This window comes from Dipodomys merriami, unplaced genomic scaffold (assembly GCF_024711535.1).
Source record: "Dipodomys merriami isolate MVZ:Mamm:240054 unplaced genomic scaffold, mDipMer1.0.p SCAF_2, whole genome shotgun sequence".
Taxonomy (NCBI): Eukaryota; Metazoa; Chordata; class Mammalia; order Rodentia; family Heteromyidae; genus Dipodomys; species Dipodomys merriami.
In genome coordinates, this window is record NW_027203381.1 from 117827044 (window position 1) to 117854961 (window position 27918).

Here is a 27918-nt window from a genome sequence, read left to right on the forward strand (position 1 = left end):
GCATTCAGGGTTCGTGAAGGCTGCAGTGTGGTAAGATCTCTAAATGCTAAGATAATAATAAGGCTCAAACAATATACCTGGCGTGTGATAGACTCTTTTTGAGCCAGGAACTGAGTTTGGAGGATAGAGGCAGGAAATGGCAGACATAAGGGCTGCAGGGAGGAGCTCTGGGTCAGGTGTGTGTGTGTGTCCAGGTGAGGGAAGATAGTACCTGCCTTTAGCAAGCAGAGCAACACATGTGGACATCCACTGACACCATCACACCCGGAAGAAAGACACCCCAGCCCAGTGTGTGGTTTGTCACTACCGAGGGGCCAAACACAAGAACATGAACAAGACAGAGAACGTAGCATGAGTCACCACTTTTGTCTTGAAGTAACTCAGGTGATAATGACCATGGCTATCATATCCTGTTTAAAATCTTGTAGCAATTGCTGTATGGAGCACACTGAGCTTGACTTACTGGGTAGACTCAGGGCCCCTGACATGAGATCTCACCACCTGCCTAGTTGCTGCTGAGTGGAGCCACAGTAGTACAGAAGTGAAGAGGTGAGTTAACCTGTGGTCAGATCAGGGCTTCTGAGGAAGGCAGGTGGCTCAGGCTGTGTGGCGGCATGTCGTGCTGATTCCATCTTGCAATTCACAGTGACAAAATTATCCCGCACCTATCTTTTAAGAGAACTACCTCACAACAAGACTTCGCTTCGTGAAAGCGTGTTGAAAGGGAACCAGGACCAAAATACGTGTATTGAACCCGTGGTGTAATGTTGTGCAGACAAGGGCGAAAGCAATGTCATCCAGCCAGTGAGCCAGCCAGGTGTGTAACTCAACTGCACCGCAGCCACCTTGCCAGCAGACCCTGCGGACCACAAGCAACTCCTGGGAGGCCTAGAGGAAGGGGGCAGCCTCCGTGCAGACACAGCACACTTCATAACACGTTCCCCATCAGATAAAGTCAGATGTTGTAGCCGCTCTGGCAAATGCCCACTTCCTGACAGCAAAGGACCATAGTGCAATAGCATTTTTGTCTTTGAATTCATTTTTAAACATGACACAGACTACAAAAATGGCGAGACCAGCGATTGTAATTTCTCTGAGATTAAGAGAGGCCCTATTTTTGCCTTTTTTTTTTTTTTGCGTGGGAGGAGGGTGCCATCTAATCAAAGTAGCAAGGGAGAAAGACTAACAAAGCCTCACTGTTTCCTGCAAAGAGGGGTGGGAGAGGAGTTGAACTGTGCTATCATGGTGTTATAACGGAGTCATGATGTGCATCAATGGAGAGGCCAAGGCAATCGCTCCTTCCACAGGAATCCGGGGGACAAGGGGAGAACTGGGACTCTGTAACCACAGACATGTTTCTTGTGATCCGTAACATCTCAGCTGCCATCTCCGCTGAGGCTAGGTTAGTGCTCCATTGCTAAGCCTTCTCACAGGTCAGAGCACAGGGCATTTTGAGTCATCACCTAATTAATCTTTAATTACCTGCTCCTGTCCTTTTGCCTAGAACACCCAGAACTCGTCTATGTCTCCCGCTAGGCAATCGTGAAGGTTGAAGCCAATGATTCCCTGGTCTGGAACCCCAGCTTCACCCATGTGACACTCAGTTGCCCTTCGGGAAGCCTCTTGGGCTGTTTCTGTGGCATGGCACGTGTTCTATCACCTGGTGGTTGAGTAGTCATCCATCTTTCTGCTCAGTGGTAAATTACCATAGCATAAGACTATGCCGTCTCTATGCTAGAAAAGAGAAGACAGGGCGAAGGCATCCAATGTCCTTACTAATCAAACCAAATTGACATAATATCCATAGAAAAGGATTTCTTTGGTTTTGAGTTGCATAATAAATTCTATGTATCTTAAAGAGCTTTGATCCCTGATTTGAGTTTGGTTGGGAGACTGCAGGAGTACAGGGAAGGGTAGTTGGGGAAAGAAGGCTACGATATGAGCAGTACCAGCAGCAAGAGTCAGAAAAAAGTCCCAACAACCCCAGGGTGAGCAGTTGTAGGTGCCGCCGCTGGTGTGCCCGGCTCCCTTAAGCCCCCTCACGGATCCTGCAATCATCCTGCCCGATGCATCTGTGCATTTTGTCCAGCAGCCTGCAGCCCTTACCCACCTTCATGACTCATGGGAATCCTGGGAGTGGGTGGGAAATGGCAGGATGCGATCCTTCCTTCATCCCTTAGCCAGGGGCTGACAGGAGCAGGGTCAGGAGAGGGCAGCTCCCTTGTTTTCGATGACGTGTTTTCAATTCAGAATCTTCCCCCCAGGGTCAGGCAGGGAGAGAACACTGGCCTTGGTCTGCAGTGAATCCTGACTCTACCCCTTCTCTGACTTCCTTTAACCTCCTTTGGGTTCCTTCCAGAAAAACACTGCATTGACAAATTGCATGTGCATCCTCAACTCAATGTCTGCCTCTAGGACTCTGACCCCAGGTAGAGATTTTAACTCTGTGCCCCCCTTGGACAGGAATGTCACGAAAAGGACCAGAGGCAAGACAGTCCTTGCCTGTGGCTGTGGGACTTCGGAAAGGAAAGGATTGCGATAGGTGCACTGCGCTCTCCATCCCTTTCCTGCAGGTCCAGGCATCCCCAGACCTCTGGCAGAGACGGTAGGGCAGGGGGCTGCCCATGCTACTCATACCTGCAGGGCTGCTTTAAGCCTTTGGTGACATAGGTGGTTCCAAGGAGCCTTAAGAATTGATGTAGGGCTGGGAAGGTGGCTCAGTGGTAGAGCACTTGCCTTGCATGCCTGAGGCCCTGGGTTCGATTCCTCAGCACCACATAAGAAAAAAGCCGGAAGTGGCGCTGTGGCTCAAGTGGTAGAGCACTAGCCTTGAGCTGAAGAGCTGAGGGACAGTGCCCAGGCCCAGAGTTCAGGCCCCACAACTGGACCAAAAAAAAAAAATTAAAAAGAATTGATGTAGTCCTCCATGAATAGCTGTGTATCTTACTCAACTTACAATCTATTCAAGATATATATATATATAAATGTTATATGAGTTATATATAATATATAATGTATCTATATTCTTCTCATCATACTTCAAGGCTTTTTTTAATGCCAAGATGAGAATTGGAAACACGACAGCATTTTATTTTCTTCTGAAAAAGTTTTCCTTGGGAAATAGGTCTTCTGAGGAAAGCTAGTGCTTCTGCATTTTTCTTTTCAGTACTCAGATGTTCTCTGAGAACTTTAGATAAAAATCCAGATTCGATGCTCTATTCAATATTCAATATTCTATATCCTATTGGATATTTTTGTTTCAAATTTGGCCCATTGAAGTCATACTTTTAATTAACTGGGAGAGGAAAAGAGAGAGAAAGAAGGAAGACAGGGAGGGTGGGAGGGAGGAAGGAGAGAGGAAGGAAGGATGGAGGAGGTGAAGGAATGAGGGAAACAAGAAGGAAGGGAGGGAGGAAAGAAGAGGATGAAAGAAGGAAGAAAAGGAGGGAGGAAGGAAGGGAGGATGGACAGAAGGAAAAAATAGTCTTTCGCGTTTGTATTTTAAGCTTTCATCCACCATCTACAACTACAAAATTATTAGCTGAATTATTTCTTGTGAACCAGTATGGTAGATTCCAGGCTCTGCTCTTTAAAGCCATGCTATAAAGCATATTTTACTACCCACATGGGATGGAGATTGAGTGACACAAGATAATTGTGAGGATTAGAAGATTTTCTATTTCCTTCAGCACCTCTAAGAAATTTCCAGAAATACTCAGACAGATTATTCAATAATCAAATCACACAAAACAAAATCTGTCCTCTGCGACCGAAGCCTTGGAGATAATTATTGTCGAAGTTTCCAGCTCACCTGTCAACCCTCCTGGCCCACCTTTATAAGGCTTTCCTCCTTTGGTGCATTCTGTCTGATCTACAACCTTAAGATCTAATGGCTGATACGTTACCAAATGCTGGGGGCAGGGGGAGAGGAGGAGTAGGTAAACACCATCAAAATGAAGAATACTCTTTGAGCATTTAATTATTTTCATTCACTCATATTACTCTGGAATCTATTTTTTCCCTTGCATCATCTTTGTGATGGTGTTGTGAATGAGAATGAGCCCTTCTCTACAAGTCCTGCAAGAAACGAGACTCACCAGTGGGAACTGTGCTTATCATTCATGTAGTGCTGGGTTTGATGCTCCAAGGGGGCTCTGCATGCATATGTGTGCTCTCAGTAGTCTATCGGACAAAAATGTACAAGGATGAACAAGGCCTGGACTGAAGGAAGAGCTGCTCTGAACTTCAATTCGCCACTCTGCAGTTCTGTGACTTTGGGGGGGAAAAACAAACCATCCTACCTGGCATTGTTTCTTTGCTTTTAAGTGACAACTAGCCAGGCCTGCATTTTGGTCTGAGCCTTGCCTTTACCATCTTTGAAAGAGTTCTGTACATGGAGAAAGAGTATTCAAATAATTGAGGCTCAGGTTGGATATACTCAGTAGCTATAAGAAGATAAGACTTAAAGCTCCATTGTAATATTTCACATCCTCCCCTCACAATGTAATAAATCCACCTGGAAAAATATGCATATATATATATATATTTCCTTAGGGTTTATTGTGTGCCAGGGCACCAGCTCTCTCTGATGATGCTAGGTAGCCACCACAGATGTAGCAGATGCTATGGGGTGGGTGGTAAGGAGGACCGAGGAGCAGGGTGAGGCTGGGACTCACTGGGAAGGCCCGAGACTGGATCTGTGATAAGAAGTTGGGCACTGAATGACAGACCAGGCACCTGTGTGGGACGTGTGCGTGTGCCACCGGCTCCTCCAGCTTTGCCTCTGGACTGGTGCAGGGCCTCTCATGGTTGGAAGCACCTGTGGAAAGCCCCGCCTGTCTCTCAGGACTGAACAGGTCCCCTTTTCCTCGGTCACATGTGAGCCAGGAAAGCACAGGCGATAGATTGCCTCCCCCCACCCCAGGAAGCGCCTGGACTAGGAAGAACACACATGCTGGGGTCCAGGGAGACGCCACGCCCCACCTCATCTCCAGGCCCCCAAAGGTGCCCTTCGGGTCCCAGCATCACTGCCACTTCTTATAAGAATACAGGCTCTCCAAGAATTCTGGAGCCTAGAGTCTTACCACGGCCTGAGCTTCAGTTATCCGAAGACTCTATCTCAATGTAATCCCAGGGCTGATCTGACCCTGAGTTCACTCAATCCAGAAGAACACTGTTGGACTTTTATCTACCTGATTATTTTATGAGAGCAAACAAAGGCAATAGAAAAAAAATGGTTATAGCCATGAGAGGTAGGTGGGGCTTAAACCTAGAGTTCCCCTGGGTGATATTTTACTAAGACATATTTGATCCACGTATGGGCTGCCCTACGTTCCCCGGCAGGCAGGACTTCTTGTTCATATTTATTTGAGGCAGACAGAGGGAAGGAAAGGGAGAAGGAGAGGTAAAAGAGGGCTGGTTATAAAAGATAATATGTTTATTTATATACTTAAGGAAAATTGCAGCCTTGATAAGAGGGGCCCAAGTTTCTTCAGAGATTAGCTGGTGTTCTCTTAAAAGGGTGTTAGCTGGGTTTCTTTTTTGTTGTTGTTTCATACAGGTGTCTGGCAAGGTTGGCACAGGGTGTCACAGGAATCTATTCTGTGCTGGTGTGCTGAGCTGTAGATTTCCTTACGACCTTTAAACACACGCTGGACTCCTTTCTCAGATTCATTCTCTCTCTCTCTCTCTCCTCTTTCTCTCTCTCTCTCCTTTCCTCCCTCCCTCCTCCGTCCGTCCGTCCCTCCCTCCTCCACCCAATCTCTCCCAATCTTTCTTTCTCTTTAGTTCCTTCAGGTAATTCCTACTCAAACTTGTTCCAACTTGTTTTTGACTGACAGTGAACAGCGAGAGAGAGTTTCTTCATTTGGAGGCAGCCTGAGCACCTATCTTTCCAAGACAACCTGCATGGGCTGATCTTTTCCTCCTGCCTCCAGCCAGGAGCCTGAACTCCTAGGTCCTCAAGGGTCCCTGCAGGTAAGAGGTGCCCGCTGCGTCCACATGGGGCCGTGCAGCATGCTGGAGATAATCTGTCTTTTGAAAAACTTGACTTCTAAACGTAACGAAAGAGTTGTGATTCTTTTACAACTTGCTTAAACCATTCAAGACCGCCAAGCTTATCTGGGGGAATTTACAAGTGCTGTTTGCATGTGGGAAGCGGGTTTTTCCTTAATGATGGGGGGAAAGGGGGAAAAGCACTTTCCTCTTGCCTGTGAAACAGTATCCAGATGTCCGCTGGAGTGCTGTGGGTGTTAGGGGTCTAGATTGGGAGGAGAATTACTTTGACTTGTCTTTGCAAGTGTTTTTCGATCATAGTGTCTGTCAGACCGACTTTGCAAATGACTTTTAGAGATTATATGTTCTTTGGCTAATTCTCTAGCACGTATTTTCCTTTGTTGGTGGAGAAATCAGTGTAGGTTGCTGTAAGGCAAAACCTCAGGAGAATATTTTTAAAATCTGTTACCTATCCTTATGAGAGAAAAGAAACAACAACACAAAAAAGTTATGTAAGTTTTCTGTGGTAGGTATAAGGAATGTAAACAATTCTGACTTTGGAAACATTAGAAACTTGATTCACAACCCATGGATAATGCTTTGAATAATCTGTGTGTAATTTCGCATGAGTGTAGACTTTTCTCAGCTAATAAATGTTATGCCGGGTGAGATTTCCACATCGCTCCTACAAAACCCCCCGTTTATCTCTCTTCTGTGCCTGTCTGCGTCAGCCTCTCTCAGGAAGTAAGACTGCACCATGCCTACACGGCGTCAGGACCCCTTTCACTTACAGAAAACTGACTGTGAACGCAATGTTTCACTTTAGAAAACTAAAGACCAAAGATTGGACTGCAAAACTCAAATGTTTGAATTTGCTGCTTTAAAAAAAAATCTGGACACATATAAAATTTCCCCTTGACCTGTACAAGGATTTCTAAAAAGCTGTCAGTGACTCTCACGGTGATTTTTCTCTGCATTGGGGTGGGGGAGCTGGGCGGAGAGGGGAGACTTTAAACATTCACACACAATCAGCTATCACTGAGGCCCTTCCCACTTTCAATCAAACTCTCTCCAATCTGCACGTAAGCAGCGTCACATAAAACTAATGTACTTTGAAATGTCATCTGTCTGTGAAAGCTGCCTACTAGATAGAGTCCAGCCGAACAATCAGGCACTTACCTCTTACACCTCCTGGCGCTCCTCAGGCCATACCTTCCTGGGGGGTTATTTTCTAGCAATTTCCCTCCTTCCTTTGCTGCAGTATAATAAATGACCACGCAGGGAGTAACCCAGAGGTTTCCTGGTGGATTTTCACGGAGGAAGGGGAAAGTGGAGCAAACGGAGCAAGTGCTCCTCACCGAACTCAGGAAAAGACAAACGTTGTCAGGTGGGGGGTTCAGAGAAACAGACTTGGTTGGAGATTGTGATTCTGGTTGCTTAAGGAAAACATCTCTCTAAAAAGTCCTCCTTCTCTCTTCCCGTTCCTTCCAGCCTCCCATGGTTGTGGTCATTTTTGTACCAAGTGTTATTTTCCCACTTTGCTCACAAACAGAACCCAGGCAGACAGCTCCTATTTAGGGGGACAAGAGAGAGCAAGACCCTGGATTCAGATTCCAGAAAGCCTAGAGCCAAAGAAAGCAGGTCTTTTGGCTTTTTCCCTCAGAGCCAAACATACCCTGCTCTGCTTTTGTGGGTAGGAAATCTTGAATTGTGGCTCTTTCTTGGTGTGTGTGTGTGTGTGTGTGTGTGTGTGTGTGTGTGTGTGTGTGTGTGTGTGTGTGTGTGTGTGTGTGTGCACATGCCTGTGTTTGTGTGTAGGTAATTATATACTTGAATGGCAGCAATATACTAGATACAAGGACCCCTCCCCCCTTTATGTAGCTTTAGGCACCAAATAGAGAGAGGCAAGCTTTTTCTGACTTAATCAGCGAATGTCAGACACTTGGCATGGCCTTCTCAACACCAGACTCTCAGAACTAGCCTAGACACAGGCCAGAGAAGGAGCCCTGAAGATGGCCCCGCTGTGAATGACCGGCCCTGCCCTCCGGGAATGCTGGCTAATGCTGGCTTGCAGCGCAGACACTCGCAAGGTATTTCCTTGGTCTTCAGTGCCGCAGGAGAGGCTGCTTGTGGCTTCTCCCCCGCAGTGTCTCAAGATCTCCACACTAGTGTCAGCTGGGCATCTCGCAATGTGATGCTTTCCTTCTTCTTTCACATAAAAATAACCCCTTCCCCCACATAGTCAGGAAGCCACTGCAAGAATTAATGCCTGCTTTTCACATTTTCCACCAAGTGTTTGTTGCTTATGAACGAACAGACGCAAAAGGCAAATCAGACAGAGGTAATTAGCTAGGCTGTCTGTCTGCTCTGCACCTTTTCCTCCCCAGAGCTGACTCAGGCATGGAGGCGGGGGTGGGGGGTGGAGAGGGGCGGCCAGATCAGCACAAGCACAGAAAGAAAGCAAGGCTAGGTCCTGCTCTGTGCCCAGCAAGGACACAGTGCCCTGACAGGGCCAGGTGTGACCCCACCCACCCGGCTCTTTGTCTCTGCTCAGGTGGCTGCTCCCTGGTGCCAGTTTGTGCCAATAGGCAAAGGACCTATATGGCTGCCCAGTAGCTCAGAAGCAAGCAGTCCCAGGAATATCGAATCTTCCAGAAACCCAAGGAAGGAAGGAATCCCTCCCCCACCAAACACACATACTTTAAAGTGTGAATGGAGGAAGAGAGAGAGCTAGTAATAATTCATAAATAAAAGTTCAGATAAGCAAGCTTTCCCTATCAGTGTGAAGACGGGTGGGACAGAGGAAGGACGTGGATGTTTTCGAGGAATGGCAAGATGAGATAGTTGAACTTGACAAAATAATCTCTACAAATGCTGTCTGGATTAAGCTAGAGAACTGCAGGGGATTTTGGTGTGCAATGTGGCTGGGTGTGCAGGTCCCTGGGGCCTGCGACCTGCACACATTGCGCTTTCTTTCCCCATACAGACAGGTAAGAGGTCTGGGAGAAGTGTGGGTGCCAGGTTGCTTTTCCCTCTCAGATGGGCAAGCCATCAGCGAGGCAATGATTACCTTCACCCACTCTGACTCTAGCCGGTCTGACTTCCAGAACTGAACATGTGCTTCAAGACCAAAACATTTGATGGCATACCATTTCAGGTATGTTGATCATAATGCAAAGACAAATTAAAGTTGCCCTCTCATGCTTGTGATAGTAGGAGAGACGCAAGAAGAAATACAAGGCTTCGATTTGAGACACAAACACCCGCATGTGCCAAACACCTCATGTCCAGGAAGACACAGTTAGCTGGAAGAGCGGGCGTGTCTACACTGCTTTGGGCCTGAGGATATAAAGAAGAAACAGTGAAAGAACGAGCAGCAGGGTGAGACGTGTCTGGCCCACGACCCTGCAGCTCGAAATGAAAGCCAGCTAGATGTTCCAGTCCAGACTCTATGGAGTGAGCACAGCACGGGTCTGTCACAGTCACAGCAGGGTCCTGGCTGCTCTGTGCTCTCCCGGGAGTTGGGGTTCAGGGTACACGGCACCTTGTGTGTTGGGAGCACTCAGGCAGTCTGAGTCAGAGCTTCAGTCAGGGCTGCCCTGGTACTGGGCTGTTGGTTTGCTTTTCAATTCTTGTTCGATTTCTCTAGTGCCAGTGTCAGATGATTTTATGGAGCTTAGAAACTTTGATCTGGGGGCTTTCTCTGAGGAAAATGCAGTGGAACTGTGATGCAGCCCAGGACAAGCCTCTGAGGACAGCTTGTCCTCATGGGCACAGCTAGAGCCTCACCAGCCGCACACTGGACTCTTCCAGGTCTGTGCTGTCATGGCCTGGTGCTTGTGTGTTGAATAGAGGGATGGATTAATGTATGTAGCTGGTAGCTGGTCGCTGCCCTCTAAGGAACTCGTGAGCCAGGTAGGCAAAGCTATCCCATAATTGTGCCCCCATGTATCCAGTGATCAGTGGTATATGAAGACTGGGCCAGGTGCTATCTAGAATGCATTTTATCTCACCAACACTTGCCAGTAAAGAGCAGATTCCTGTACTGTAGTTGAACCCTTAGGTCATATCTAGGCCCCCAGGATAAGATACTATTAAGGCTTTTTTTTTTAACCTACAGCAGATTAGGTGGATACTAAGAGGAAGATTGCACATTTTTTTTTCATTTGCAAAGTCCTTAACTTAAAAGAACCTGAAGAACACTTTGCTAGTTGGGAACCCAGGACTCAGCACAGAGAAGCCTAGAGCCCAACATCGATGATATATGTCTCCTTTAAACAACTTTCTGTGTGTCTGGCTGGGGGTAGTCCCTTTCCTTCCTCTTTTATTTTTATGGGTGCTAGAAATGGTTTCCAATTTCTATTAGCAGTTAACAGAGTCATTTCTTAATAAGAACGCTGGCAGAACCTAAGTCTACCGGGCCAAACAATGTTCTCACACCACACAACCATGTTTGTGCTCTCAAATATTTGCAGATTTCTATCTTGGGTTTTGGTCCTCATCCTCTCAGCCAAAGAACATAAAGTCAGGTCCTCCAAACTTTGCTTTCTTACTTACTAAGTTATTCCTGTACGTCTCTTCCTATGTGTGAAGAAAACAGCTGGAAACGTTGATCCTTTGTTTTTGAAAGCTCCTACAACTTGGTTACGTGTGTGCTTTTCCTCTCCTGCCCGAATACCAATCCTAGGAGGGAAGCAATCACCTGAGCTACTGCATCTGGCCGCTTGGGCTGGCAGCCGGGTTGCACAGAGGAAGCAATGAGAATTCTGCCCGGCTGCTTTCTATTTTCCACAGCCTGGGGGAAATAAATGATAAAGAGATAATAAACCCTGTCACACAGAGACACATCACAGACAGAGTAAGGGTGGAATTAGCGAGAGCAGTAATAATAAGGACTGTGTTGGCATGGAAGTTCTTCCAGTGCCAACAATAGTATGGTACAATGGTGCTTTATTTTTCAGTGCCTTGTTTAGTGCATTTCAAACCTACAATTGGAGCCTAAGATCCATATGAAAGATGAACTGTCAAAGCAATGCCCTCTGAAGGATAGTTGGAAAAAGTCAGTGCCATGATATTGCTATCTGGCCACGACTCCTTAATAGAACAGTTAGATATGATGCAACATGAATGGATTCTTGGCAACATAAGTGCTACGATCATCTGATCAAGAAACACTCAGGGTTCCGGTTCCTGACCCTTGTAGACAGAAGAGTGTGTCTCGTGGGAGTGACAGGAGACCTCTCGGACATGGGTCCTGTTCATCCTGGCTCAGGGTCTGGAGTCAGGAGTTAGATCCTAGTGATAGACGGGAGCGGGGTTCTGAAACACATCAAGTCTGACAGCAGAGCATCTCTGCCATATTCTGGCAACTTCAGCTGTGAGCAGGGAGTTCAAGGAGGGTTGCACATCTCTCCTGCTATGCGCTCCGAGTCTGAAACCTTTCTTCGTTTGCTGATCTCTGAAGCTACCCCAGTATCCATTAGCCTATGTGACATCCCAAGAAACCTTATTCTGCGGACTTTCTATGACTTCCAGTCCATTCTATCACTTTGCACCTCTATGCCGGACTATAGAACCATCTCCCAGCACCTTCCGCTGCTCTGGTTGTGACTCAGTTGGCTGTGACTGTATGGGGTGGCAATGTGTCCTGTGATCAAGGCTTAGTGATGTCTGTGCCCCGTGACTGCAAGTTGGACTTTTGGGATCTGCGTGATCCTGGTGGAGGTCAAGAAAAATCTCTAATTGCTTCTTTACATCCACTTTATTCCCTAAAAGATGTAGGTGCATGCATAAACATATATACACACATATGTACACTTTGTAATATAAATAAAAAGTAAATTAGAAACTAAAAGTAAGTTTCATGGGGGATCATTTGATTGAATCATCTACTTGGAAAAGTGTGATGTAATTATATAAACCACAACTGGATATATTCGCACCCACAGAAGCTGACTCTTGTTGGGTTTTGAAAGCCAAATGGAAGGCTTTTGTTGTTATTTGGGTGATTGGATGGTTGGTGAGACTGGGGTTTGGATTCAGAGACTTATGCTTGCTAGTTAGGAACTGGAACTCTTGTCATCTGACCCTTGTCCCTAGTCCTTTTTGCTTTGGTTATTTTGGTGTCTGTGTATATGCACATACCGGTGCACTTGGACTCAGGGCCTGGGTGCTGTCCCTGAGCTTTTATGTTCAAGGCTCATGCTCTACCATTTGAGCTACAGCTCCACCTCTGGCTTTGGGTGTTTAATTGGAGATAAGAGTTTCACAAATTTTACTACTGTTCAGGCTGGCTTCGAACTGTGACCCTCAAATCTCAGCTTCTTGTGTAGCTTGGATTACAGGTGTGAACCTCCAGTTCCTGGAAATGCTTTGGTTATTTTTCAGCCAGTCTTGAGCTTTTGCCCAGTTTTTCCAAAACTGTGATTCTTTTCCTTACCACCTCCTATGTAGTTGGGAACATAGACACACACTGCCATGTCTGTTTTATTAAATGAGATGGAGTCTTGCTAACATTTGGCCCACACTGGCCTTGAACAGTGATCCTTCCAATCTCTGCCTCCCTGGTATCTGGGATTACCATGCTCAGCCTGATATAGTTTTTAAATATGCTTTATATTTGAGTCTTAGCATTGAATCTAAGAGGCTGAAAGTATAGCTCCATGATAACACCCCAGCATAGGAAGCTCCAGGTCTTGAGTTAAAACCCTAGTTCCACAACTAAAGAGAAGAATCTAGTTAGGCATGCATTATAGTTTATCATTCTTTTAAATGATCATGTCCATTCTCCTCCAGGATCCTCTTATTTCAGTTCAGTTTTTGCATCACTGCGTGTTGAATTGTCTTCTTTGGTTTTGCTTAGGTCTGACTCCGGTGAGGGGCTCCTTTGGGAGGCGTCTGAGGGCTCCCCATTCCTGGAGCAATGCCTCTTCTCATGTAGCTGCATTTCACAATAGCCTGTTTACTACTCTTCTCCCTCTGCAGGGAGGCAAACTCTGACGTGGAGATTTTACTTGATTCTTCCTTACCCTCCCAGCACCAGGCCTGGGCAGCCCTAGGGCAATGTTTACTGAGTCCTTGGGCACTGGCTGAAAGGCGGACTTTTTGTTATAATTACCTCTTCCCATGCCCAAAGCTCTCCAATCCACCTCCTCTTGCAAGCATAGCTCAGACCATTTTTTATCTGAAGTGTTTTGAAAATACATATAACTGAAAACCAGTGACTGTGGTGTTTTCTCCCTTGGTAAATATTGTAGACTAATGGGTTGGCTATTAGGGGAGCTATTAAGGAGAGAGATATCTTTTATAAGAAATGGTCCAGTTCCCTACAATAGAGTAGTTGTACCAATCTCATATAGGAAGAAGAAGAAGAAGAAAAAGAAACATGCAGGGTATTTTGGAAAGAAGAAAAGGAAGATACTAGAAATAAAACAGAAGACACAGACATTGCCAGCAGAGTAGTGCCTGGAAGCCAGGGCTGGAATTTGGATCCTGGAAGAGAGCACCAGAAAGAAGGGAACGGAAGAATTAGCTGCGATGCTAGGGTGTAAAGGGGGTCATTTGATCTGTAGCATGGAAAATCCAGGAGACAACCAAATGAGTATCATTTTGGTCTCCTTCAAATGCTTTGTTTAGAGACGGACTGTGTTAGCATACCTGCGGCAGTAAAGGTATTTGACTCTCAATGTGTTTTGAATTTTAACTTGCAGAGAACTTTCTAGATTTGCCCATTTTAAAGATGAAACATTATAGGGCTGAAACTCACAGGAGCCACTTTTCTGTGATTATAATCAAATGTATTTTATTCCAACTGGGAGCGGCCCATGCCAGCAAAAGGCAGTTCAGAATCTAAGACTGCAGAAGGGTCTGCATATTTAAGCATGAATTTTTATAATTATGGATATTAACTTGTCTAGTCCAATATCCTTGGAATGCTCTTTAAACCATAGAGCACTTTGCTTAGCTTTTAGTATCTTTCTCTAGAGCACTTTGCTTAGCTTTCAGTATCTGAGAAAACGGCCTAGCTTTCTAGACTTATGGTTGGTAGAAAGGTGAATTTGGTGAGTTTTAAAATCAAGTCTATTATTTCGGACACCTAGGTTCTGACCTTAAGTCATCTCCACTTCCGCTCATGCTAAAGGCTCAATCTGCAGGAAGCGGGTGGCCTTACATTTATTCAGGAGGTAGGAAGGGAGATGACATAGTCCCTGATCTCAAGGAGATGCCAGGCTTCTGCTAGGAGGAAGTGTGGCTAGAAAGGGGGTTGGAGAAGTGGGAAATAAATATTCCAAGCGTGGGAAGAGCTCTGGTACTGCATGGGTGAGTGAGCCTCACAGAGGCTGGGGGAACGTGGAAGAGAGGCAGAGCAGACCCCGCATGACGATTCAGAAAGGTATCGGGGCATTCGAGATGAAGCTTAGAGGGCAGAGTGGCTTCAGGAGTCGGGTTGGGGAAGAGACGCAACAGAAGCAAGACAGCCCCAGGCACCCAGGCGTGCCAGGCACAGGGCGGCGTGCAGAGCCTGCCATGTGCCCAGGGTGAAGCTTGCTGCGGGGAAGGCCCAGGGCAGGGGTGAAACGAGGCAGGTGTGGACGGCTGACAATGTTGAGTGCTGTGATGTAATAGATGCTACCTTTCCCCACGCGAGCAGCTTTGCCATGAGCAGCTGTGGAAGGGAAGCAGAGTACAGGGGTTCTGTGACTCATTTACCATTGCAGAGGCTTTTGGTAGCAACATCATTGGGTTCAGAGAGCTGTCCCCCTTAGTATAGATCAGGGGCAGATGCTCACGCGTAGGCTGGCGGGGAGGAACGTTTACCTACCAGTTTGGTGGGCAGTGAAGGGTCCTTTGGGCCATGACCACCAAGTGATGGCAAGGAAGGGCGATAGGAGATGCTGAACCAAAGGAAAGAAGCTCTGGCCCAGTGCCAGCGGCCTCAGTAAAGGTTGTAAAGGGGAAGAGAGGTTTGGACGTGAAATACAGTTGGCAGGGGGAATCTGTGGGTTTGCTCTAGAATGGATGTTGGTAGACAGGCAGAGAGAGTGATGATGCCACCGTCAGGAACAAAGGCTCAGAGGTGACTGGAGTCGGGAGACTCACAGGAGGTCGATATTGGACAATTGAGTATTGGGCTAGAAGCATCCTAGGGGATGTTGAAAACATGGCTGGATCTCTGAGGAGGTGGTGTTGGAGCAGACAAACCGAATGATGGGGATCTGGTCAGGAGGGTGAGAAAGAGGGGTTGCTAAGCAAAGATGTGAGGAGCTCAGGACAGGTGAGGCACGAGGTAGAAAACCTGGGGAACAGAGAGAGAATGGACCATCTAAGAAGCAGCTGAAAGACCAGGGTGGTAGGGGTACTGAAGAAATTGATCGATGGCCAACCATGGATGGGAGGTGCAGGGAATTAGCCTGTCTGCAGAGGAGACACAGCCTAACTGAACATCTGCAGAGGAGAACTTGGAACCTGGGTGATTTCATACTCCAGACATAAAGCCAAAGAATGAAGAGAATCTCCTTGGCTGGCAAGGCCGCATCCTTGGGAGCTGGAGGCCAGCTGCTCCTGGCCTGAGAGGTATTCTTCCCCTGCTGCTCTGAGCATGGCTAACCATGCTCTCTCCTCCCTTGAGGTCGAGTGAATGAGTCAATAGATTAACATCTTCTCCGAGTTAAGACCACATCCTTAGCTTGGAGGGATAGTCACGTGTGCTCCTCTAGTCACATAAACTGAGATAATTGTTGGAGACATGATAAAAGATTCTAGCAACTCACCAGACCTAAGAGAGTACCTGCTCATTGCCAGCACTGTGCTTCAGGTTTCTGAGACAATGGATAAACTACAAGCCTGATCTTGAACGTGTTTCTAATTAAAAAAGAAAAAAGAAAACAAGGAAAGATAATGCTGGGTCCAAATTTGCTAATTACTGCCATGATTAAAGCAAGACTTTTCAAGTTTGTTCCTCCAAAAGATCAGTAACCTTCTGAACACAGACAGAGTTTGACAAAGATATTAATAACCAGGAAGAGAAAAGAAGGGAATGTCTGAGCAGGAGGGGTGTCTGGCTATGGCCTGCCTACTTCAAATCTCTTCTGGTTTTTCAGTACTGTGATTATTCAAAACTTTGACAAAATTTAAAGAGCTCTAGTACAGTACTTTTCTAAAAATTAAAGCCTAATTATTTTAAGTAAATGTCAAACAAAAGCTGAGTGTCATGGAACACGCCTATAATCTCAGCACTCAGGAGATTATGAGTTCTAGTCTAGCCCTGGCTACCTAAGTAAGACTGTCTCAAAGCAACAGATAACTATAAAGAAGATCCAGTGAGTAACACACGTTCAGGAAACTTCTAGATGGGAGAATATAAATATGATAAGAATTCCTGCAAGTCTCCGGACACAGAGGTGAGGTAGAAAAGAAGAAGTAGGTCTGACACAGAATACAGTAAGACAGGCAGACCTTAGTGTGGGACACACAGAGTCCAGTAAGACAGGCAGACCTGGCGTGGGACACACAGAGTCCAGTAAGACAGGCAGACCTTGCGTGGGACACACAGAGTCCAGTAAGACAGGCAGACCTTGCGTGGGACACACAGAGTCCAGTAAGACAGGCAGACCTTGTGTGGGACACATTCCCAGTGCAGATCCTAGCTGTGCAAGCTCCCTGGAGAAGGCCCTGGGCCGTTCCAAGCTCAGGGCCTGGGTTTCACCGCGCCCTGCAGGCAGGGGCTGCGTCCACTTCTCTGCTCTGGGCACCCCAGGCCTCCTCTTCCCACAGCTCCCTCATGATCCTCCTGGGGCTCTTTCTTGACACAGCTGAGGAAGAAAAGGGGAGTCTGAGGGGTGGGTAGGAGCCCCCATGGGTGGGCCAGGTGGCCTGGGAAGGTTATCTGATATCTTAGCTTCTTATCTCTAAACCTCTCATCCATTCCCACCCCAGGGATGATGGGGCAGTCATAGGCAAAGATTTTTGTGGAAGTGTTGGGGAAACCACGCTGAGCTGTGATTTTTTTTTTTAATTCATAGGGAACAGACATTCCCAAAATGACAAGAAGGAGTCTGACCTTCCCCACCTACTAGACCCTGATTTTCTGTTGCACACTTTTCACATCTCAAAATCCTGCTTCATAAAGAAAGCCTGAACTCCAGAGTCTAGATTGTCCTATTACAAAATCTTTTTTTTTCTTTTGTCAGTCATGGGCCTTGCACTCTGGGCCTCGGCACTGTCCCTCAGCTCTTCAGCTCAAGGTGAACATCTACCACTTGAGCCACAGTGCCACTCCTGGTGGTTTTTTCTGGTGGTTTATTAGAGATAAGAGTCTCATAGACTTTCCTGCCCTGGCTGGCTTTGAACTGTGATCCTCAGATCTCAGCCTCCTGAGTAGCTAGGATTAAAGGTATGAGCCACTGCTGCTTGGCTCTATTACAAAATCTTTAAGCAGTGTTTTTTTTTTAATCTATAAAAGGTATAAGACCCTCCAACTGATTGAAACAAAAAAAACTCTGAGATACAAAAGAATCAGTTCACTGAAAGCCAGTGTGTGTTTGTGTGTGTCTGTGTGTGTGTATGTGTGTGTGTGTGTATGTGTGTGTATATGGGTGTGTATGTGTGCGTTTATGTATACTAGGGCTTGAACTCAGGGTCTCTAGCTCTTGTTTGACTTGATTTACTTTGCTCAAGGCTGGCACTCTTACCACTTGAGCCACACCTCCATTTCCAACTTATTACTGGTTAATTGGAGATAAGAAGCCTTAGAAATGTGTCTGAGTTGGCTCCGAACTTTGATCCCCAGATCTCATCTTCCTAAGTAGCTAGGATTACAGGCCTGAGCCACCAGTGCTACGCAGCATTTCTGTTGTTAATGCAAAGTCAATCAAAGACTCTTCTTTTGATCATTTCTTGAGGTCCTTTTTTCTTTCCCATGGGAGGAAATATCCTAGAAACATGAGAAAGGCCACTTTCTCTTGTGTTGTGTGTGGTGAAGAGAGTTGACCAGGAGAATGCTCTGAGGTTGACATGTCAGCCAAGTTCAGGAATCCAGGTGGGTCTAGGAAAAGCACCTACTTCAGTGGAAATCAGACAGGTGTGGAGCAATCTTGTACAATAGAAATTGACTGCACACTTCTCGAGCTGGTACGGAGAGGAGACGCCTGGCTCTGTGAATCAGAGGAGAGGGAGCAGTGTGTAAGCTCTGCTCTCTGAGTCTCCTGGTGGGCTCCTGAGAGCCAACGTGTATGGTTGCATTGATAGAAACTGATCACTGTAAGGCTCTTCCATTGCACCCTGAGCCGTCCAGGCTGCAGCGTCTCGCCCGTCTACTCTGTCTTCTGCTGGCCCTCCACTTCACCCTCTACTCCTTGCCAGGCCCTGGACAGTTGCTGCTGGACACAAAAAGAGTATTCACCTCATGATAGTTTTCCTGGACAGCCAGTATTTGCTTCTTCCTATTAGAATCTCCTTATCTATCCTTCCAAACCAGCCCAGGCTCCACATCCCCAAACCCAGGCAGCATGGCCAGCCCAGCTTCTCCAATCTGTTTATCATCAGCAACCATCCCAGGGGCTGCCTGAAAAGGCACTGGATGCCACAAGCAAGCTCATGGCCCACAACAGACTGTGGGCCCATGACAGCTTTTAAACATCATGGAAATGTGACACACTATCCAATAATTTCCATGAGAGAGAGTCCAGACAGAAAGAGAGTAAGACAGAGAGAGACAGAAAGAATTCCTAAGGTCTCCTAGCACCGAGGAAGGATGGAGAAGAAGAGGTGGCTGCTTCCCAGTAGTGTAAGTCTGCTTGGTAGATTATATCATTGAACATCTTAAAAGAAACTACAGATATAAATACTTCCTAATGGTCAAAGACTGCCTGTCACCCTCAAAACCGGATGGAGGCCTGTGCTAGAAGCTCTGGGTGCCTAAGGGCTCTGCTTGATAGGCGAGTGTGGGTGGCTGGTCTAAGGTGAGGACAGAGGCGCCTGCCCACCAGAAGGACTGATTTTTACTTCCGGGGGTAGAGTGCTGCTAGGCCCGCCCACTCAGGGCCTGTGGCCTGCAGGTCTGGTGACACAGGATGTCCCAGGCAGAGCCTGGTCTCTAATTACTCCTCAGAGATCTGGGGTCCTCACCTGAACCTGGGACTCTGAACCTAGTGTCCAGATAAGGCTCCCATCTACTTTCCAGTTTATCAGTGTGAGGCAAAAGGAACAGGAAACCCATGAAGCACAAAAGGGGATGTCTGGAAGGGCTAAGCAGGGTGACTCATTTGACCTCAGGCCTGCTTTTCCTCTACTTCCTGCTCCTTTTCGTTCTCAAGTGCCTTACAGATTCGAAGAAAACTCTTGTGCATGCAACTTCTGGTTCTTAAGATGACTGTACATTGCTTTATAAGATGTAAAAAACAGTAACTTTGTCCTAAGCAGCTGATTCCCATGCATGCCCTACTCTATATGGAACTTCAGCGTGTCCTCAATTTATCTACAAGAACAAAGCTTTCGGTGTTTGTTGGCTGGTTGATTGATTTTTTTGAGACAGGGTTCTGTCTCTGCAGCCAAGATGGACTGAAACTCACTACCCTCCTGTCTCAGCCTTTAGAGCACAGGTGACCTGACTCTCACCTATAAAGGTATAAAAAATGAAAACGCTGTTCGCTGTGCTGAAGATGAAGAATCCTTTCAGTAGTAAGCTATCGCCAATATGTCTTAACATAGCCATTAGGTATCCATTTCCCAGTGAATCTCAGCTATGGGAAAGGAGTCAGAGTTGGATAGCTTTATTTCATGTCATCATCCTTACATTGGAAAAGTTTATCTTCTCTCAATAGTCATAAAGCAAATTTCCAAACTTAACAGATACCTAATCATCTCTGATAATTTTCCAGTTGGTCTATTCCAAGGGTTTATTTCCAATTACCTTCTGCAATTACCCACATCCTAGGCAATTTCTCCCACCAGGATTTAAAGATTTTTTTCTATGTTCAAAGATCAACATGTGTGTGTGTGTGTGCCTGTGTGTGTGTGTGTATGTGTGTGCGCCTGTGTGTGTGTGTGTGTGCGCCTGTGTGTGTGTGTGTGCCTGTGTGTGTGTGTGTATGTGTGTGTGCCTGTGTGTGTGTGTGTGTGCCTGTGTGTGTGTGTGTGTGTGCCTATGTGCTAGTACCAGGACTTGAACTCAATTCTTCACAGTCTCATTTGGCTTATTTGCTAAAGGCCAGCACTCTGCAACTTGAGCTGTACCTCTACTTCTAGCTTTTTGTAGGTTCAATGGAGATAAGTCTTGAGGACTTTTCTGCCCAGGCTGGGTTTGAACTGCAATCCTCAGATATCAGCCTACTGAGTAGCTAGGATAACAGACGTGAGCTACTCTTGCCAGCTCAGAGCAACTTACTTGACAACCAAGATGGTTCCTAAAACTCCAAACTTTATGTGCCCATTCTTGAGGGACCCTCAGGATTCTGGTGCTGTATTTCTGAGCATTAGCAGTTCCATATTGAATGCAAATATTAAAGAGGTGAGTGAACTTCCAGAGTCTGTCCACAGCGCTTGATGGCTCACCGTGGATGGTGCTGGAGGAGAGTTTTAAGTTCATTTCACCCAAACCTCTCATTCCACAGATGAGGAAGACAGAACTAATTGATAGCTAGCGATCCTAAATTACAGCTCTTCTCCATCCAAATAGAGGAGTTAGTAGGCTGCGTAATGCCCCATTACTGTATAGATTCTTTGAGCTGCTGATGCTTTGACCTTCAGCATTTACTGTCTGTGGTTTCTAGACGTTTGTGTTTTCTAACATGGTGTTTCAATCCCGTGTCCTGATAACCTTTTACCGTAGAGATCTCTCCAATCCCCCGATGGAGTGATCCACCTCTTTCATACTCAACCAACCAATGCTTTGAGGCTGTTCAGCATTGCCAGAGTATGGCAAGTAGAACTGAACACCAGCTCATGCTGCGAGCCTCACAGGTCCTTCCTCTTGGCTGAGTCCTTGGTCTCTTGTTGTTTCCTATGTGTGACCCAGGAGGCAGCCCCTGTTCTTCAGTCCCATCTCCTACACCAAAGCACTGGATTCTCTGTGGCTTCACCGGGGTCACTCCGCTTCAGTTCCCATCCTCCATGCCCAAGACCAAGCTGTCACTTTGCTTTTATTTTTGTTCCCATAAACCTCACAAGAGCAAGCGGCCTGGCTGTGCTGCCATGTCTCCCAGTGTAGAGTAGTTGTACATAGTAGGTGATGAATGAGCGTAGGTACATGGGCACATCCTCTGCTCTTCCCCTTCTTTCCTAAGGGAGCAGGTGCTTCCCTCCCAGTGCCTGCTAGTCTCCTCACAAGTCTTTTGTCTGTGGAGCTTGTCCCCTTTTCTTATCTTTCCAACTCCTCTGGCTGCTCTTTCTCTAGTCCTTTCCTGGAAAATCCTTTTCCTTCCCTTCAATACAGACTGCCAATAAGGCTTGCCCCTAGCTTCTGTCTCCTCTCTGCTGCTTTCCAGGATTTCAGTGGTTGCCAGATCTCCATCCCTATACCTATACCTATACCTATACCTATACCTATACCTATACCTATACCTAACTTACAAATTCACGGGTGGGCTCCTTGGTGCAAACCTCCTCAGAGCCTGCCTCCTACAATGCCATCCGTCTCCTCTGCACTTCATCCGAGCCTTCTTCTCCATCCAGGAGTTCTTCCTCACACTACTCACTCATCACCTGCTCACATCCTGCCAGCAGGCTGTGAGTGGGCCACTCGGCACACGGGTTTATTACGTATCATTTTCACCAAGCACGGTCAAAATAAAACTTTAATTTTTAAAATCAGGAGAACTTTTGGAACAAAAATTTTAATTTCCTGTGTAGGTATTATACAGCTCAGTTAATTAGAGAAGCTCCTGGTCAGTCAGTCCTGTGTTATCGTCAGCTATGCTTACATTGTGTGGTTTGACTGTTTCCCTGCCCCCAATTCTGTGAAAATAGCAGTACGCCTCCCAAAACAGAAGACAAAAGTTATATTAATCTTTCCATGTGAAAGAGGACATGCAGAAGTCAGGCACTGGTGGCTCATGCCTATAATCCTAGCTACTCAGGAGGCTGAGATCTGAGGATCATGGCTTGAAGCCAACCAGCAGGAAAGTCTTGAGACTTTTATCTCCAGTCACCCACAAAAAGCCAGAGGTAGAGATGTGGCTTAAGGTGGGAGAGCACTAGCCTTGAGCACAAAAGCTCAGGGACAGCACCCAGACATTTGTTCAAGCCTCAGTACTGGCAAAGAAAAAGGGCAAGCATGTGAACAGGGTAAATCTGTTGACAGGCAGTGAGTCTCTAGCAGAAGTTGAGTGGGCTTATGGGAACAGTGACTCAAGCATCCTCACTGTCTGTAGAACCTGAGCAGTCTCGGTTCTTCTTCAATTGTGGGCTCCTTGAAACCATATACTAATGGGGAGGGGGTGGCAATGTATTACTCAACCAAATTCAGCAGCCACATGAACTTCCCCTGACTGCCCTTCTCCCTCCCAAGCTGCCCTGCCTTCTCAGTAATTTCTCAGTCTGAATTCCATCACTTTCTAAAATCCAGGGGCATAAAGGGTGGCCCTATTCCAGAATATCCTAACTTTTCTTGAGAAAAATGATTTTTAATCATGTATATTAAAGGCAAATGAAAAACTTTAAAAAAAAATTAGCAAAACTCAAGCCAAGTCCTCATGGTTCCTGCCTATAATCCTAGCTGCTTAAAAGGCTGAGATCTGATGACTGCTATTCAAAACCATCTCATGCAAGAAAACCCAGGAGACTCTTATCTCTAATTAGCTACCAAAAGGCTAAAAGTGGAACTGTGGTTCAAGGGGTAGGGTGCTAGCCTCAAGCTAAAAAAGCTTAGGGACAATGCCTAGACCTGGAGTTCAATCTCAGGGACCAGTGTGTGTATGTGCGTGCGCATGCATGCATGTGTGCGCGCACACACACACACACACACAAATATATACATGTCATCTACTTTATCTGAGGGTATATTTGAGGACTCAGACCATGCATATCTTACTGACCTTTCTGATCAAAGAAATGACTGAATGACATGTTGGGAGTCATTGGAAGATAATGTCAGCTCTAAGGAGACAGTTCAGGGCTTCAGATCAGGATGACAGGTTCCCACTGAAGCTCAAAGACCTGTGTCATAATTCTAAACACATTCCTAAATATATTCCTAAACTGCATATAAATGTTTACAACTTCCCCCTTAGCCATAGGTCCCACAGTTTGTTTTATTTATTTTAATTTTTAAAATTATCTTTACATAGTTGTACAAAGGGTATTCAATTCATCATGTCAGTTTGTGGGTACAATGTCACTCTGAGTGCCACCCCTTTCACCATTCTCCCCTTCTCCCAAACCAACCTACCCCTTCCATTTTCCTGGCTCCATTTTTATATATATTGAGCATTGTTACATACATGGAACACCATAACTGCTTTTGCCGACCTTCTCCCTCTCCATTTGTCTGCCCCAGCTTTGAACTTAACCCCTCCCCGCAATGATACATGTTCCAGCTTCCCAGTATTTATTTTGTTCAACTCTAAGGAATGACACCACCGGCATCTTCTCCTGCACAAGCCATAGTTTAATGGTTTTGTTCATGTGTTTGTAGATATGTTAAAACTGGTAATTGGAATAGCAAGCTAGGGGGAAAAGGTCCTTTCATTCATGTCTGAGGTGGTCATGAGCTTATTCAAATGAGTACTTTCACCTTTGATTTCAGTAAGCCAATTCTGGAGATGAAACAAATAAGTCAATACTTAATAGCATAGAAAACGCCAAGAAGAAAAACTTCACCTACCCAACAGATCCATGAGCCTCCCCTCCTTCCACCTCGACCTTGCCATGATTCCCCAGTGAACCCGTGGGTGGGGCCTCTTGAAGTTACTGTTGATGAAATCACTCAAGTGGTCAACAAATGACTGTAGTCAGGCAGGCTTGCTGTCATGTCGGTGCCAATTTCATGCAGGTGTTTGTGAGGGGTTTGAGTTGAAGGGATGGCACAGGTGCATGTGGAAGACTTTTACAGTAGAACCTTCCAATGCTTCAGGTAACTGCAGGCATGATCACATGTATGTGCAAAGGGAACCCTTCACATTGAAGCCATCTCTGAACTTCCCTGTGTTTCATCAGGGTACTCGTGAGTCACAGCGCCTAGATTTGCTCAGCTTCCAAGAGTGTCTGAGTCAGACAGATAAAAAGACATGATTCTTAACCCGAAGGATTTCAACACAGTGAATACTCATTTCCCACGGAGGTGGAACAATGTACCGACATAAATCACTTCCAAAGAGCCATTCAGAAAACTTCCCGCACACACAGACCACTCACATGTTCTGGGTCATGTCTTACACATTCATTCTTTTTTTTTAAATTTATGGATTACTATTAATCCATTTATTGATTCATTGGTTGATTCATCTCCAGAGCCATGAGGCATAAAAACATTTCCAGAGCCCTTGTCATGAGTCAGGGAGTGGATGGATGGGCATAGTTTGTACCCGCTCTCAAAGGGCTGGCTTTCTGGAATGGGCGGGGGCAGAGGCACAAGGTTTTTGAACCTTGTGCTGCTGTGGTGAAGGTGTTGCTGTGACACTCACACCTAGAGGGACAGAGAGGGAGGGACTTTTCAGTGAATCTGTAATAAAAGCCAGAGCCAGCATACTGGGGCTCACGTGGAGGGCTCCCACATCCAGACACAGGGGCATTGAGTCCTGGGGCAACAGCAGGAGAAGCTACAGGAAGAAAGGAATGAGGCCACTGGGCTATCTGGGGGCACGAAAGCAGATCCTGGTCATTGAAGAGAGCACAGCACGGGAGGAAACTCCTGATGAGATGCTTCTTCCCATAATGCTGTGAGTTCCCACTCAAATCCTGCTTCTTCCCATAATGCCCTGGGTGCCCTGGGTGCTCAGCCAGTGACTACAGCACAAACCGTCCAACAGTCAGTTCCCAGCTGAGGAGGTTTTGTGGGAGGAGCCCATGCCACAAAACCTGCCCTGTGAGAAGACTCCACTGGGCTCCTCTTGGTGGAGGTCCACTGGGTGGAGACCTGTCCTGGTGCAGAGCTTGCTCGCTTGCTTTCATGTCTTTCACTTGCAAATACTCTTACTCTTTTTACCTTTGGGAGAGTGAGGCTTTGGCTCATGGATAATGGGACCATGGGATCACGGAGTGGAGCTTAGAGGATCAGCGGCGGCAGCAGCATTTTGGAAGGAAGATGACTCAAGCCTGGGAATCTCCCAGAACAGCACGGATGGCTCTTGGCCTTCACGTGCTGCCTCTGAAGAGTCAACCAACAAAGAGCAGAGAGTGTCCAAGAGGGGGAAAAAAAGTGACAGAGAATTCCAAAGAGCCGGGTGTGAGTTTGGCACCCATCAGTCACTTGCTGAGTGTGTACAGATGATGAGATGTGTAGCCACTGCATGCAGCACAGGGCACTGTGTTCCTCTTCAGTACTAAGTAGTTACAGCTAAGCTGGCTACCTGTGTTCTAGACACCTACAGAAGTTTTCCCTGTCATAATTCCCTAAGCCATACAGTCTGGCAACTATTTCCACGGCATTTGCATCATGTTACGTGTGACAGCAAAGCTAGAGATGGCGAGTGTTGGGTTATGTGTAGATGCACCTATTATGTAAGAGACTTGAGCACCTGAGTACCTACAGGGGTATCAGAACCAGTCCTGCAGGGACCAGGGGGGCAGATACACACTGTTCTGAGCCAGGGGTACAACAGAAGGGACGTGGCAGCTTCAAGGTTCCTGTGGTCAATTAGAGATGACTGCATTTCCTCCACTCCTGGGCTGCTGCCTCCTGGGAGCTGGGCACCTGTGCACGCGCAGGTGTCCGTGGGCCGTCACCTGCAGGACTCACAGGGAGTTGGCTGTTGGCTGAGCAGTGACAAGGGAGACTTGAGAGGGCACGTGAGTCCGGGATTCATGGGGATGGAGGTGGCCTCGGACGCCACAAGTATAGATGCAGGAGAGCCCGTCTAGTGAGAAGAGTGTGGTGTGGGCTAGGGGACCTGAGTGATTCTGGGTAAGGCTGGCAGTGGAGGAGGAGCCGGCATGTATGGCAATGCTCTGCACTGGCGTTGGGAACTCACGAGAACCAGGCGTGGACTGGGTGCCTTGCCTGAGCTTCTGCTGGAGGCTGGCTGATGGCAGAGGATGTAGTTCCTTGGCTGAAGAGTGATGACCGGCCATGAGGAAAGGAGGTCAAGGGTTTGGTTCACTGGTTCTTCTTCAAGGCTTGCCTTTCTGGGGGAAAAGAATCCAAACACCTGCCACTCCGGGACAAGGATTTTTGTGTTCTTGTTTCCTGGGTTGATTTGCTAAGAGTGAACAGGAGTGAGAGTACAAAACCAGCCTGAGGCTGAAAGGTGGGCCTCGTGGCCAAATATAGATGAAGAGAGACCCAAGGAACCGAAGCCTAATGACTTCAAGCGATGCATCTAACAGTCTTTCACCCTCCTCGTCGCCATCACACAATCTGGTCCCACCCTCTCAGACAGCAAGCTGGCTCTGGACGTAGTTTCAGAGGAAGTATCTGTCTGACTCAACCACAATAGTACTTTAAATTAGCACCCATTCCACAGCACAAAGGATGTAGTACTCAACATTCATTGACAAGCACTCAAATGGCTTCAAAATGATGTGAGGGTAAATTAAATTAAAAAAATAGTTTTTTGAGAGTTGTAATTGGATACATAAAACATGGATTAGTTGGGCAGGCCTGTGAATTGATATTCATTTTATGGCCTGCTGGGCACCAGTGACTCTTATCTAATAACTTAGATGACTGAGATCTAGGATCAGGGTTCAAGGACAATCTGGGTAGAAAGATCTGTGAGATTCTGATCTCCAATTAACCACCAAAAAAGCCAGAAGCAGAGCTGTGGCTCAAGTGGTAAAGTGCTAGCCTTGAACTCAAAGCTGTGCTGAGGCTTTGAGTTTACTTTTGAGACTCACTTTATATAGTCAAAGATATGCATGTGTGTATGTGAGGAAAGAGGGGAGGGAGGGAAAGAGGGGAGGGAGAGAGGAGGAATGAGAAGGGAAGGAAAAGGAGAGAGGGAGAAGAGGAGGGAAGGGGAGGGGAAAAGAAGGGAGGAGAGAAAGAGATATCTCCCCTTTTGGATGAAGAGCACGTACCCCCTGCTCGCTCACCTGAGCACAGGGGTTCCGTAGTGAGGGCATGTGGGGTCAGCTGTGGTCAGTGGCATGGCCGCTTCCTGACTCCCCAGCCTCCCCTCAGCACCAGCCCCACAGGAGCTCTGGGACCGGAGTGGTCAGCTTCTGGGCTTCCAGCTATGCTTCCCAGAAGGGAAGTTTCCAGATGAACACCAACCACTGGGAAAGAGCTGCTGGCTGCAGGGTTGTTCCATAGCACGGGGCGGTGATTTATCAATGCTCTCTGTTTGGTTTTTCTTTGTAATGAAGTATGTGTGAGCTTCCTGCCATAGGTCCACCAAAGACCCCCTCCCCGGGGGTCCACCACAAGGCTAGGTCCAAGATGGCAGCCACCCACTGATGGAATCATCTAGAGAACTGATGGTTAGGGCGTCCACATGAGACACAGGAATGGTTCCTTGAGTTCCTTCTGTACATGTGTCGGGGGGTGGGGGGACAGATAGAGAGCCCCCCGCTGCACGGGGGGAGTGGGGAGGAGGGGGTGACTGGTATTCTGAGTGTCCCATGGGGCCTATGTCTTCACCATCACCCGTGGGCCTCGCTGGAAGTGCGGCCTCTGGCAGACCTCGCCCAGAACTTCCGAACCAGTGGCTCCCCTGGGAGTGTGTACACATGTTAACATTTGATGAGCACTGTTCTAAAGCAAGAATTCAAGTAAATGTCACCCTTCTCCCCAACACAGAAGACCACTTGGGGCAGATTGATAATAATAGA

The 27918-nt window shown here is 46.9% G+C and overlaps 1 protein-coding gene across 2 annotated transcripts in view; it reads left to right on the forward strand.

Moving 5' to 3' along the window:
* The first annotated feature begins 5327 nt into the window (after positions 1 to 5327).
* The window catches only part of Kcnj15 (potassium inwardly rectifying channel subfamily J member 15), a 46907-nt gene continuing 24316 nt past the window's right edge, over positions 5328 to 27918 (forward strand). Inside the window, exons 1-2 of one of the 2 annotated variants that reach the window (XM_070030681.1) lie at positions 5328 to 5404; positions 5841 to 5976. The gene's annotated coding sequence lies outside the window, so the exon portion shown is untranslated. Of the gene's footprint in view, positions 5405 to 5583; positions 5977 to 27918 lie in introns of those variants that run through there. The other variant, XM_070030679.1, reaches the window with a different exon arrangement.